This window comes from Sturnira hondurensis, unplaced genomic scaffold, assembly GCF_014824575.4.
Source record: "Sturnira hondurensis isolate 20B ecotype Veracruz unplaced genomic scaffold, ASM1482457v3 Scaffold0010428, whole genome shotgun sequence".
Lineage (NCBI taxonomy): Eukaryota > Metazoa > Chordata > Mammalia > Chiroptera > Phyllostomidae > Sturnira > Sturnira hondurensis.
The window spans coordinates 12,004,527-12,016,732 of record NW_028083059.1 but is presented as its reverse complement, the minus strand read 5'-3'; the positions used below and the strand labels follow the sequence as shown (position 1 = coordinate 12,016,732).

Sequence of the window (12,206 nt, the reverse complement as noted above, 5' to 3'; positions counted from 1 at the left end):
TCTCTCCTCCTTTCTCTCCAAAAGCAATTAAAAAAGTATCCTTGTGTAGGATTTTAAAAAAAGAAATAGAAGTCACCTCAGGGAATTACTGCTTCACATGATTATATTTTACTAGGTAAAAAATATGTCATATATGAGAGATGTGAAGAAGAACTAATGATGTGATATACATAAGTATTTAAAAATAAAAAGATTAAATTTATACTTTGATATTTGCTTTTGGATCTGGAATAAAAGATTTATTTTTGTACAGATCAGAAAAGCTGTCAGTCAAATATCTCATCATATCGTCTTGGGAGACTTCCAGTCAAGATGGCAGCATAAGTAAGCATGACTCACCTCCTTAAAAAATTACATCAAAATTACAACTAAAATATAGAACAACCATCACTCAGAACCATCAAGCTGAATGGAAGTCTAACAACTATGGAATTTAAGAAATCACATCCATCCAGATTAGTAGAAGGAGTGGAGACATGGAACAGGCTGGACTTACATTACTGTGTGGTAGATAAAAATTCAGGAGGGATATCTTGGAAGTGAGGAGTCCCAGCCTCAGGATAGGTGCCCCCATCCCAGGGTTCCAATGCCAGGAAGATAAGTACCCATAACTTCTGGCTGCAAAAACCAGTGGGGATTGAGTTGGTAAAAAAAAAAAGCTCTGCAGTTCGAAGCAGTTCCTCTTAATGAACACACACACAGGCTCACCTACTTAGACTCACTCCCTCTGAGCTCCAGTACTGGGGTAGCAGCTTAAAAGGCACCAGTGGCATACGGGGAGGGACTGAAGTGCCTGGCATCAAGGTGAGAGCTGGGGGGGGGGCAGCTTTCTCCCAGACAGAAAGGTTGGCAGAGGCCACTGACCCTTTTCTGAACCCTTCCCCCACAGAGCCGCAAGCCACAGAGCCAGCAGGTGGGTGCCATATCTGAGATTCCATCAACCTGGCTAACACTGTCTTCCCCTGAGACTCTGTCCCACACAACTTACAAGCCTACCCAACTGTTAACTTCGACTTTTCCATATGAATTGCCAGTCTTGGCTAATGCCCTACAACTCCCTAAAACCTATCAAACAAGCAACAGCCAGCCTCAGTGAGCCACCAGCCTCCACACCTCTTGATAAGTGGCCCCAGTCCTGACACTAGCAATAGCCAACCTAGATGCACAGTTTATCTTCTCCTGGGAATTTCTAAGCCCAGCACAAGTAGCAGCTATCTCAGGTTGCTTTATAGCTTATTCACAGTGGCCACAGGCAGAACAAAGGTGGGGGGCTGACTTTGTACTGCACAACCCAGGAAACCCTAGAGACTGCACACACAAGTGTGTTGGGAACTGCCCTGCCTGGTTTCAAGAGCTGTAACCCCCCATGACTAAGGCTGAGTGAGCGACCTTCAGACCATGAGCCACTAAGGAAACAAAGCTTATCTCCCTGGCAGGAGCACCAGTGCTGCTCTTTTTTCCATAACTGGCCCCCAATGCTCGATCAGTTAGCCAATGACTGGTGAGATTTCCCAAGGGGAGAATGACCTAAAACAGGCATGATCACATGGAGCCCCAGGGAAGGACTTGGGGGGCTATGGAGAAAGGGGGTGATGGACCCTTGTCTCTCCACTTTGACAAAGCCTGAGTCCTCATTTCTCCTAATTCCTTGGCTATCTGCCTCCTCTGCCTGACTTAAGCCTGAAACAATGACAGAGGGTGGTACAGCCCTGTGCTGGAAAGAGTGGGCTCCCCAGGTGATCAGGCCTGAGAAAGGATATGTAAAATCCTGTAAAGCCGGCTTTGCTAAGAATGTTCTTAGTTAAGTGATAAAGGGCTGAGCAGGAAATGAGTTTGTTTCCCAAAATTTTGTAGCCTTTTAGCTGATAGACCCTGGCTCAGAAGAAGCCCTAATAGTTCTTTGTATGCTATCTACTATTTGATCCTTACTGCCTGAAACAATTAATGAGCTGTACCTGCATTCCTGAGCAAATTAAACCCAATAAAAGCCTGTCTAGGCAAGGGTCAGCATGCTCTCCCCTTGAGAGAGTGGTCAAGCCGCTCTGAGGCACTCCCCACTTGAAGGAGTAGCTGTGTGGTCCCTCTTCCTCCACAGGACTCGGTAGTCCATATGAATTTGTCTCATATCTCATCCATGACACCATGGGCACTGCGGGCCAGTGTCTGTATCAACAGTGGACAGCTACAGACCATGTCAGAGCACCATCATCCTGCCCCTGCACGGAGGGTAGTGGTTGGTGGTCAATGGGCAGAGCCTGTCCTTGCAACTGACTGGTCTGGATAAATCACTCCCAGTGACCAGCCAATAGTAATCTAGGCTCAAGAACAAGAGGAGTGTATACTCAGCCCACAAAAAGGGTGTGCATTGAGTACCCAGCCTGAGTGATTGAAAAGACCTATAGGACACCTACTACATTAGGACACATTACCAATGCACAGACTCAAAGCAGCTCTACCTAATGCATAGAAACAAACACAGGGAGGCTGCCAAAATGAAGAGACAAAGAAACATGGCCCAAATGAAAGAGCAGATTAAAACTCCAGAAAAATAACTAAACAAAATAGTGATAAGCAAAGTATCAGATACAGAATTCAAAACTCTGAGTATAAGGAAGCTGAGGGAACTTAGAGAGGATCTCAGCAGCATAAAAAAGACCTGGTAAAAAATGAAGGATACACTAAACAACATGGATGCAAAAAGAACCACTCCAAGATACATCATAATTAAAATTCCAAAAGTTAAAGATAAAGAGAGACTCTTCAAAGCTCAAGAGAAAAGAATTTAGTTACCTACAGGGGAGTACCCTATAAGACTGTCTGTTGATTTCTCAAAAGAAACTTTGTAGGCTAGAAGGGATTGGCAAGAAATATTCAGTCACGAAAAGTGTGGACCTACAGCCAAGAAAGTTCTACCCGGCAAAGCTATCATTTAGACTTGAAGGACAGACAAAGATTTTCTGGAAAAGAATAAAACTAAAGGAACTCATCATCACTAAACCATTATTATATAAAATGTTAAAAGGAATTTTTAATAAAAAGAAAAGGGTCAAAACTATGAATAATAAAATGACAATAAATGCATGTTTATCAGCAATTGAATCTAAAAGAACAACCTAAGCAAACAAAAAGAACAGAGACAAAATCATGGATACAGAGAGGGTTTTGATGGTTGCCAGATGAGAGGGAGACGTGGGAGAATGGGGGAAGAGGTGAGGGGATTAAGAAGTACAAATAGATAGTTGCAGAATAGTCATGGGGATGTAAAGTACAGTATAGGAAATGGAGTAGCCAAAGAACTTACATTCTTGACCCATGGACATGAACAATGGTGTGGGGATTGCCTGAAGGATTAGGGGGTACTGGTGGATAGGGGCAAGTTGGAACAACTGTAATCGCATGATTGATAAAATATAATTTAAAAATACCATCTTATTTAGAAACTGTGTCTTACTTTTCATTTTAAACACAGTCATAGACTCACCTCAGAGACTGGAAGGGTTACTTTTAGACAGTGTTCTGTGTGGGGCTAATTACAAAAAGATATTGATAAAAGCAACTGCATCTAATTATGTGGGAAGAAATTAAAAAGTAAAAACATGTTAAGGCCCATATATCCTTGTAATAATTAATAAATAATTTAAGTTCTGTATAACCTGGTGACTGGTAAAGGTACATATTTAAGAGAAGAGGAAGCTTAATTTCTAATCAAGAATTTGCAAACTGCCATTCAAATTTTTTTATTTACAAGCTACTGGGGGAAAATAACCAAATCTTTTTTTTATTTTGAAATAAAGAAGATAGTGTAATTTTCATTAGAGTAGAAGTGAGAATGCCCTTGATATTTTGTCTCAGGCAGTACATTAGATTTAATTCTTATATACACAAACATAACTTAGATTTGAACGTCTTATATTTTATTTCCTTGCAGTTTGAGGTCCTAAGGATGAATGAAGACAGAGCAGCTGCTTCACCCTTGTTGTAACAGATAATATTAAGTGCCTACCAGAAATCTGACCCTCTATGACTACACTGGCAAATATATATTTCTCCAAGGAACCAGTCAATTGGGACCATATTTTAGAAACATATGAATTTTAATAATCTCAGGTTTAAGCTGAATTAACCAGCTAGGTGAAGACAGCCCTAATCATTAACTATAATTTTCTAGAGATCCCATCTGCCAGGTGGTTTAGACCAGATCTAAAATAAAGGAAGAAATACATTTTGAAAAGTTTCATTTGAAATCTAACTGTCCCCTTGCCACATCTGTGAATACAAATGAATTATATTTTAAATTTATTGTGTTATAAATCTCAAAGCCCTAAACTTTCACTTGCATGATTAACAAGATAGTTGTACCTTTTCCTGGTATCTTCTTCATTAATTATCTATATTTCTGGTGACGTGTATATGTGTGAATATGTATGGGTGGTTTGATTACCATTTGATATTTTGTGGTACTTGAAACATTCTAAATCTTTGGCCCTAGTATTATTTATTTAACAATTATTGATTATTTATGATAAGCAAGATATAATTCTAGATTCCTGGCAAAATTAATAACCAAGATGATAAAGGTCTCTGGTCTCCTGCAGACAGCTTTCTAATATGTATTAGTAGCTGCCATCACCATTTTTCTGGGTCACTGATAGTGTTGGTCTTCTGTGCTCACTGCTACCTAAGACCTGAGTCCCAACCTCACAGCTGCCCATCAGCTGCCCCTTGCTAACTACAGACCTGCTCTGTACTATTTACCTGGGTATTCATTCTCTATTCAGGTCAAAAGAAAACTTCTTATGTTTCCAGGGACAAGCTCTTTCAAAGAAATTTATTATATCAGAGCTCATACACATTATTTTATTTTAATTTTGACACAGTTCTTTTTATTAAGCAAGTGGTCCTTAACCTTGACTATGAATCAGAATCACTTAGTGAGATGTTTAAAAGATACAGATTTTCTGGTCCACTTCATGTTTACTGAGTTAGAGTAATTAACAACAAAACCCGAACATCTATATTCTGAAAATTCTCAGATGATTCCAATAGATGTCAAGTATAGCCTCGTATTTCACATGGTCCTGTTAAACCCTTCCAATCTGAGCACCGTTGCTCAAGTTTCACTCATTCTAGCAAATTATTCACGTGTTTGTTTTTGGCTTGTTTGTTTCAAGACTCCAATTTTATTTTCAACCCTTCTGACCCTTATGAGGATTCTCAGTCCATCAAGAGAGTTTGAATATGCCCAAACTCTAATTGTAGATAAGTTCAAGTTCATTCTCACAGTCCTCTATAAAACTCAAAGTTGTAATTTACATTTTTATGTCCCTGCATTGGGACCAACATTCCACACAACTACAATATTTCTTCACTATTTACTAAAAATACAAAACGAGTGTGCCTGCAGAACAGAGAGAAACTCCAGAGGGTTGGTGTCTAAAACCCAGGAAACTAAATGAATGTCATCTTCAACTCAGCCAAATATAATTACTCATAAAATTTCTGTGGGAAAGAACATCATTAGAGATAAAGATGAATATTAGAACATTAACCTAACAAAAATATCTTTAGATCTGTCCAACCCCCGCATCTGGAAACACAAAGTTATTTTTGAAAGCATGATGGTGGTAAAGAGCCCATGCTAATGCATGGCCACTTGGATTCCGGTCCTGGCAAAGACTCCTTCTGTCAGGGCGGTCGAGATAGCGTGTAACTGCCAAGGCCCGGTTTCCCCTCACTGGAGCAGACATGCTAGTGCTTACTTTATAGGGCTATTCTGAGTAGTAGTTAAGAAATGCACATTAAATACTTAATATAATACTTCGCACATTTTAAGGACTCGAGAAACTGTAACTACTATTGATGTGATTATTCATATTGTAATTATTGTCATGACTATATATAGAAACTCAGAAGTCATAGCTAGGGCTTCTCTCTGGGTAAGTTCTACAGCTAAAGTTGTTATGGCGTATACCAATGAGCATTTTCTTTCAATGGTCATGAGGCAACAGTTATCATTACATAATTTTTATCGTTTTGGGGTGGAAGAAGAGAAACATTCTCACAATCTCTCAAGTCATCATGAAGGGGTCTGTTCCTATCTAAAATAAAAAATATTATCATTTTCTTCTGGTTTAAATATGTTTATATTAAAATATGTGTGATAAGACTACAGTTCACAAACTATTTCTGATTCATTTAGAAAATCTCAAGAGTTTACTGAATTTTTCTGGGATTCATAGTCTGGAAAATTTTACATTAGGCAGATAAAATCATTTGACAAGCTGTGTTATCAAAAGGCACTTTCAAAGAAAATCTTAAACAAATCAATTTAAGGAATAATTTTAAGTAAAATTTTTAAATACTATAAATGTATGCTATGAAGGCACATAGTTATGACACAAAATATTTAAGAATTTTTAAAAATTATAAATCTGTTGAGAATAATTTAATAGAAATAAAAATGAAAAGAATCTCATCAATATAATGATCTGACTTCATCTATGAGGACTAGAAAGGAATTAGCCCATCTGACCACTATCTACATCTGATTCTAAAACAGTTTTGGACTTACTCTCACCAGGCATCCTTGTGAGAGTATCATTGTCTTTAAACCCTAGGAGCAATCCCTGACACACTTCTGTAATGCCTAGGAAAGACAGGACAACCTGGAAGTCTGACTACTTTCTTCAGGTCATCCAGCTTCTGGGTGATTATCCCAAATATTCCATAGTGGCAGCGGATGATGTGAGCTCCAAGCAGATGCAGCACATCTGCACGTCCCTCTGCAGGAGGGCGGTGGCGCTGTCAGGTTGAACACCACCGTGACATGCAAGGCCATCTGAGGACATCTGGAAAACAACCCAGCTCTGGAGGAACTGGGGCAAGTATCCAGGGGCAAGTAAGGGCTTCGTGTTCATCCAGGAGGATCTCACTGACAGCTGGGACGTGCTGGTGGAGAAGAAGATGCCAGCTGTCAGCCGTTCTGGGTGCCACTGCCCCATATGAAGTCCCTGTGCCAGCCCAGAACATTGATCTGGAGCTGGAGAAGACATTGTTCTTCCTGGCCTTAGGGATCAGCACTAGAATCTCCAGGGGCACCACTCAAAACTTGAGTGATTAAGCTGGAAAACAAAGTGGAAGGCAGAGAAGCCACAATGATAAACATGCTGAACACCTACCTCCCTCTTTTCCTTTGGTCTGGCAATCCAGCAGGTATTTGACCATGGCAGTATCTACAGCCTGGAAGTGCTTGACATCGTCCTTTTTGGAGGCTGGTCATAGTCTTACTAGAATATGTCTGTAGATTGGTGACCCCATTATTGCATCAGTACCGCATTCTATCTTCAATGGGTACAAGTGGGTCCTGGCTTTGCCTGTGGAGACTGATGATACCTCCCTACTTGCTGAAAAAGGCAAAGCCTTCTCAGAGGACCCGTCTGCTTGTGTGGTTGCTGCTCCTGCTGCTGCTGCATCCCCAGCCAAGGCGGAAGCAAAGGAAGAGTCACAAAAGTTGTGGGATTTGGTCTCTGACTAATAACTAAACAACAAGCAGCTCAGCAAGCCTTACATGGGAAACACGGAAATAAAGCCTTACTGATCATTAATAATAATATTACCAGTAAAGTTTTGCAAGTTGTCACTGGTTCATTGCTCAATGGTCATTATAAAATGCAGGCACTGGGCTGGAGGAGTAAGCAATGTAAGTTAATGGAATCTAGTACAATTTACCTTCTTTTCACCTTGAGTCAATATTTTTCATAAGAATAGGAGTCTGTGATAAGATTCTGAGCATATTTACTATAGGTGGGTATTTGTTTTTTTCAGAAGGTCTCAAATATTATAAAACTTTAATATTTACTCATTTTTAAGAAAACTTTGTTTCATACTACAATGAACACCACAGGTTTTCAAAAGAAAATAGACTTATAATGTATGTATTTACCTTTGGTAAATGATTATAATTAGAAAGTTCCGGACTCCCTCCCAGTGGTAGCTCCAGAATTTCCAAAACAGAGGAAACCCCTAGGATGTAGTTATCTGTTTGGAAGGAAACACAAAGACACCTTGACGGGGTGGTAAAAAGCAACACCACCACTGCGACATGGAGCTTCCCTATTTGCAATGGCTTGTTGGGCACATGGTGATGTGGTTCCATTGGGGGAGCTGGCAGTGCCACCAGGGCTCCCTTTCCTGATCAACCAATACAAAAATAAAATGGGTGGCAGTTACTTTAGCTGTAAAAGGAGGGGGGAAATTAAGAAAGTATAGTCTCTCAAATCTCAAGCTACAGCAATGTACTTCACTTATCAAACCATAAGCTATCAAATGCTAATCAAATATACCAATAAAAATTACCATCTCATAATTAATTCTAACAATCTGAGATTTTCTTATGTCATACTTTTGATTCTATACCCAAATTGTGGAACATTTTGTGGATAGCTATGACTTCCACATACATTTTAATATGAAAAACAATAATACTACTGTGTGACATAAAAAGCATGAAACAAAGACTTTTTACTTAATGAACCCATGCAGATTCAGCCTCAGGGAAATGGTGATAATGAAAAGGATCATATAACATAAGAATTACTATTCTACTGAATGATAAGATTCATTTTCCCCTTCTTATACAGAGAAACCCACTAAAGACTAAAAAACAACCTGATTTTAATTCTCTTTTGTTTTATCTGCAGTTTGAGGATTTAATTTTTACCTGAGTTTAAAAAAAAAAAGAATAAAACCTGTATTAACAAAGAATTACATGCCAACGCTGAAACTTTTTTCCTGTTCTTTTTTTCCCCCTAAAAGATTATTGAAGAAGACATTAGTTCCATTTTTCTAACATTTTAGCTCAGGATTTTAGGGATTATACTCATCCGGCATAAAGCTACATTTCCTGTCTTGGAAAGCAAATGTATACTCAGTTTGAGTCTATTTAAACCATTTTATGCCATGAATTTCTAGGTTATTTGGGCATATTTGCCACTTTCCTTCATTTCCTAGTGTGAAAATCTAATCTGCTGGCTGTCTTATAGTTTATCCCAAAAATAAAGGACTACGTTGCAAAGCAAACAGCTAATAAGTTAGAAAATCAGTATGAATGTATATGATTCTTTCTCCATCTCATAAATCCCCAAAGACAATATAAATAAATTTGAAAGTAAAAGTATTAAAAAGGAAAACTGGCCTCACTATCTCAGCCTAATGGGACATGCTAAAGAAATATGAATCATACTACAGCAGAGTTAAGTTGATAAAATGTTAAGCTGACAGATGTTTATGGAAAATGTATGTGCTTCCTCACGGGGAAATACACACACAAGCTTTCACAACTCCCATAATACACTTGAATGATGTTTCCTTTGCTTGCTGTATAATCATACCAAGTGAGCAAATATATAATGGTGAAGTCTAAATTTTTGCTTATTAGTTTCATTCAAAATACTGAGATGCTGTTTTGTGAGTTACTCTCTAGTGAGTGACTGTAGTAAATATCAGCACAACCAATGTTAGTGCTAAGCGTTATCTCTGCTGCTGCCATGTTCAAGTGCATACCGGTTTTGTTTACTGTGTTAACCCAGATAAAACACACGTCGACTGCCCCCACCTTCTACTTCGCTGTTTTTAACCTGTGGCCTACTTTGTCCCTTTGACATAGTGGAATAAAGATGAAGAGATTGGTTTTGGAGCAGATCAGGTTCTCATTAGAGTAAACTGAGTTCTTTAATCAACAACATATTTTTTAAAAGAAATTAAAACCAATGTTTGGAGATTTCCTGGTTTTCTAATGGTTTGCTTTTCTCTTTTTAAAGTAGCCTTAAGCCAAAGTGAAGTTGAAGCTGGGGGAGAGAGGGACAGAAGTTATACGATCCAGAAGTTTGTTGACAAAACTTTTTTGATGTCTTCCAGTTTATAATGGAAAGTGAACTTCCCAGAATAGTATGGAAAGCAAGTGAATCACATTATTCTTACTCAAAAATTTAAATGCAAAACAGTTCTCAAAACGCTCATGTTTAAGTTTTGTGCCTCTGTGACAAATTTTTCATGAGAAGAATATTCTGTGTGGAAAACAAACACCTATATACCTAATTATGAAAGTACTAAAAAGAGCTGGTAAAGCTAATTTCCATAGTAAGAAAATTCATCTTTTTTATGCTTCCATATTTAAAATAAACAGATCTTCCGCCATAACCAGGACTATAATTAATACAGGTAATGTTTCTAAATCTTTTCTCTTTCAAAATCATGTTTTCTATGATTCTATAATCCACAAAAGAAGTCTAAAACTCTAGCCTGGCTTTGTCTTGTTCTTGTAGAAGAGTGTATTGCTGGCAGTCTGACTCATTTCAGTTGTTCTTTATTTATTTTAAAATCTGTTCTGTCATCTTATGGTTAAATATTTGCATGTTTTATTTTTGCAACACTAATTTTGAATTATTTTGGTAGCAACAAGTCTTTTAAAATATTTTTCTTACAAAAAGTATTATTTAATAGGATTTCCTTAAAATGTAAAACATTTGCTCTGCAAACAAAGATGTCAAGAGAATTAGGAGACAAGCCAAAGAGTGGGAGGAAACTATTCCCCAAAACTTCATCTGATAAAGGACTGTTATCTAGAATACACAAAGAATTTGTAGAACTCAACAAGAAGAAAACAAACAACCCAATTAAAAAATGGGTCAAAGACCTGAAAAGATAAATCACTAAAGAAAATACACAGATGGTAAATAAGCACATGAGAAGATGCTCCACATCATATGTCATCAGGAAAACACAAATTAAAGTAACAATGAGATACTACTATGCAACTATTAGAATGGTCATTCCAGAACACTGGAGACAATGAATTCTAGGGAGGACACAGAAAAACAGGAACTCTCACTCATTGCTGGTGAACATGCAAAGTTGTTCAACTAACTTGGAGGACAGGATTCAGCATTGTACTCCTTGCTATGTACTTTAATGAACTTAAATTTATGTTTACACATTGTACATGTCTAGGGACATGGAGTATATAGGAATTTTTGTACTTAAACTGTCTTTTGGCCCTGGCTGGTGTAGCTCAGTGGACTGAGCCCAGGCCTGCGAACCACATGATCACGGTTCGATTCCCAGTCAGGGCACATGCCTGGGTTGCAGGCCAGTTCCCAGCAGGGAACTCACGAGAGGCAACCATCCATTGATGTTTCTCCCCTTCTCTCCTCCCCTTCCCCTCTAAAAATAAACAAATAAATAAAAATATTTTAAAAAATAAATAAACTCTCTTTTGCTGTGAACCCAAAACTGCTCTGAAATATAAAGCTTATTCATTGTACTGTCTGAAATACATTTTTCCTTTAATTTTTAGAGGATGTACCTTTTTCATTATGTTGCAATATTTTAAAGCAGCTTTGCCCCACCTTCACTTTCCAATATTACTGTGTGGGGAGAGATTGATGCAAACCTTTTTTCAAAAAAGAAGAGTAGGAAAGTTCTATGGTGCCTTACACAGTTTGTTTGAATGTTTATAGATTTTTCTTGTCATATTTTATCCTTATATCAAGTTTCTGTCCTGCCTAGGACTAGCTATTTGACATTCATTTAGGGCTTGTTAGCTCAAGATTCTTCAGCACTCTTTTTTGGTCATGCCCAATGACCAGCTAAACAACATGGTTGTTGTTTGGGGTGGGGGTGTTCTTTGTCTGTCTTTCACTTTATTTTTTTTCCAGAACATTTCAGAAAAGCATCCTCGACTGAAAATACTCATTATTTCTAGAAATCAAACTCAATGGCTTGTGAATTTATCTTCCATTGGTGGTTAAGATTCATAGAGCATATAACACCTTCATCCATTCCTTTATTCTCCCCATTTGGGTCCTTAAAATTTGTATTGTTTGAATGAACTTTAAAAGATAGCCACTGTTAGAGTAAGATGCAAAACTCCAGTGGTTGCTGGTGATAACTACTAAGTTTTCTTTCTGTTCAACTAGGGTCCTTTACAGTGGATTTACATACTTAGAGTGAATGTAAGTTAAATCCATTCTGCACTGTTTGTGTGGGCATTTTTCCTTCATTCTGGTTCACAAGTGTGTGTATTTACCCTGAACCCATTTTATCTGCTACTTCATATCTATTCAAGTATGTGTTCCCCAGGCCTTGGCCACTTGCCTTCCTTCTTGGCCAGAGTTGTTTTAGCAAATGGTCTATGCTGTTCCCAGAGC

At 38.1% G+C, this 12,206-nt stretch overlaps 1 pseudogene; it reads left to right on the top strand.

Moving 5' to 3' along the window:
* The first annotated feature begins 6,642 nt into the window (after positions 1–6,642).
* Positions 6,643–7,534, top strand: LOC118995734 (60S acidic ribosomal protein P0-like; annotated as a pseudogene).
* Positions 7,535–12,206: the final 4,672 nt, after the last annotated feature.